Source organism: Anneissia japonica, unplaced genomic scaffold, assembly GCF_011630105.1.
Source record: "Anneissia japonica isolate Jap-2015-1 unplaced genomic scaffold, ASM1163010v1 scaffold10449_len7490_cov100, whole genome shotgun sequence".
In the NCBI taxonomy this organism is placed as follows: domain Eukaryota; kingdom Metazoa; phylum Echinodermata; class Crinoidea; order Comatulida; family Comatulidae; genus Anneissia; species Anneissia japonica.
Genome location: NW_022748345.1, coordinates 2,586 through 5,719, shown reverse-complemented (window position 1 = coordinate 5,719; position 3,134 = coordinate 2,586).

Sequence of the window (3,134 nt, the reverse complement as noted above, 5' to 3'; positions counted from 1 at the left end):
CAGCTTTTAACGCTGCTGATGTGGCTGGAAGATAAGGGGATGTGGATTATATTCACCTAATGCAAGTGAGGAAATGGCGAGATGAAGCTGCCAAACAGAGGTTCAACAATTTAAGACAGAAGTCGATGACAGATTTTTTTTCCCGTATGATGTGTACTGTACAGAATTGTACTGAAGATGGTGGGGGAAAAAACGCCACCCCTCCAACACCCCCCCCCATAAAAAAAGGAAAAAAATTAAGAAGGGATACTTTCAATTAGTATCCCTCATTTATGAATAAAGGCAGAAGCGATATATCATCACAACTTGCACATTTTACATGCGTACCGGTACATGTTCATTTGTAAAACTGTCCATTGGTTTCATATTTGTTTGTTTTTGTTCATAAATATTTTGTCATTACAAAATTATTCATTCGTCTACACAGTATCATTTGTCTATGTCCGTCCGATACGTTTGTTATTTGTTTGAGAAATGTCAGTCTTATGTTGGCTTTGTTCTATTGTTTGAATCATGTCCGTCTTATACGTTCGTTCCTTTATGAATTTTTTCATGTCCGTCTTATGTTTTCGTTATTTAATTTTTTTTTTTCAAATCTTGTCCGTCATATCGTTCATAAAATCGTTCATGTCCGTCTATGGTGTTTGTTGTTTTATTTGTTTAAATCATACCCATCCTTTGCGTTTGTAATTTATCTGTTTGAATTAAATAGCATAGAATAGAACAATTATATAGCGCCGGTATCCGCCAAATATGACGCTCATGACGCTTCTGAAAGTGTTTCATCAGTTATATGCAGCACAGAAAAGAATCACGTCTTATACGTTCGTTCGTGTATTGCGGACTCGCGATCAAAGGCTGGCAGCAGTGCGGCGGCTGGTTCACAATGCTAAAACCCTGGAGCGTGCATGGTTAAACGAATGATCGTCGCCCATGCGGAGTACTTCTTGATTTTGAATCGGCTGTGGGCACGGAGGCTATGGGTAAATAATAGCACGATGGAGAGAGGTTCGTTTATACAGTAATAAAATATAATAGTTTAGAATTTGTTGTTGTTTGCACATTGTAAATATTCTGTGTAAACTGAGACCAGTCATAGACCATACCAATAGGCCGTGACGATCGTTAAGCGCACACACACGGTTAAAAAATCAATCTAGAGGGCGCTATTTTTTCATACTTCTCAATTATGAATTTTCTCAATTACGAACGCCTTTTAGACCAAAGGGTACGTAATTGAGAAGGTCGACTGCAGTCGACCTTCCCAATTACGAACTTCTCAATTAGGAACCTTCTATTTTACGAACGGTGTTTGGCCGATGACGTCATCATGCGATCGTAAAACGATTTTAGGTAACTTTTTAAAGCTATTATCCATATGAATTTTGAGTGCTTTTGTTCATTTATTCTATTGCATAACATGAAACTTCAAGTGTATTAAAGCAATTGAACATCAATTGTGTTTTACGAGTCTTTATTTTATCAATTAAAGCATCGTTTATAAAAACACTAACGGCGATAATAAGACGTGGAAAAGTCATTGCCAATAAAAGGAGCACCAGTCACTGGTCTCTTTCCAGCGACATACCGATCTAAATTTAGACCGTCTTACAGAGACGACATTAGGCCGCTATCATCGTTAATAGCAACAGTCGGTTAACATCAAAGGAGCGCATAGCTGTGGTTGACAAACTTTACATGACGCGCGTCTGGGAATGAATTGGTTTACGTTGATGAAATTTGTAAACAATGAATAAGGTTTAGATAAGAAACGACAGAAAATATATGCAATTTAAATGAATCATTTGTACGTATTATTTAAAATGACACCTTTTCATTGGTAGGTAGGGAGCATGGGAGGAGCATAGACCTGATTGTTTAATTAATTGATTGAAACATAATTAAATGAAATGTAATGTACATTTCAACAACGGTTTCTGCCTCGAAAAGACCAAGACAGTGTATTTCCATTGATACGAAACTGAGCGTAATAAAAGCCTATGAGAACCACGAGTCCAATTCAGCGATTGGAAAACGTTTTGGACTTTCGAAGTCTACGGTAGCGACCATATGGAAAAACAGAGAGAAAATACAAAGACACATTTCAACAAACGAAAACCCTGCTAAAGCAAGAAAATCTTCGTATGTGAAAACACCAATCTTCGATAAAGTAGACGCGGCCATGTACACGTGGATGGAGCAGCAGAGGGCTAGGGGATTGTCTGTTAAGGGACTGTTGTAATTGATTACACCTAAAATGAAATTTTTAATCACAAAATTTCAACCAATTACCTCAAAATATACTTTTCACTTTTAAAGATGCGAAACTCTATTCATTTATGGACATAAAAAAGTAAATTTGTGTTAGTTTAGATATCAGCAGAAAGTGAAAATTAGCATGTTTCTGGTAGTATTTTTTATTAACTTCGGGGAAAAGCTAGGGAACGTTAGGTTTAAGTTACGGGTTCGTTGGGTAAATTCTCGTTCAATATTTCATCACTATAACTCGTAAATAAATCGTTTCCTTTTTATGAAGCCAGCATACAATAATTTCTTACATGTAAAGTACATTGAATTTAGAGTAGTCATCAACAGAAAACGATAATTAGTATTCCGTACTGTAGGCAAGAAAAATTGTTCAGGCGATCCGTAATCATTAATTAATATAATTGTTGGTATTGGATATTTTTGTTGAATAAATGGAAGGACTATTATGCAATCATTAGTTAAAGTAGTTTTTGGTTTAGCCTGTTTTTGATTAATACATTATGTAGTTTTTGCATGATTTCATGCAATAGTTTTTTTAGGCTGTTTTAATTAATGCAGTAAGCAGTTTTATGCAGTCATTAAAGAATGTAATTGTTGGTTTTGGGTGTTTTTTTTTAAGAATTCAGTAAGCAGTTTTATGAAAATCTTTAACTAATGTAATTGTTGGTTTAGGCTGTTTTTGATACTATCAGTATGCAGTTTTATGCAATCATTAATTAATGCAACTGTTGATTAGTGCACTTAGCTGATACATCCATTATATAATGCAGTTGTTGGTTACCTGAAGTATCCGCTGAATAATGTAGTTGTTAGCTATCTGAAGTATCCATTGCATAATGTATTTGATGGTTAGTACAGTACTTGCT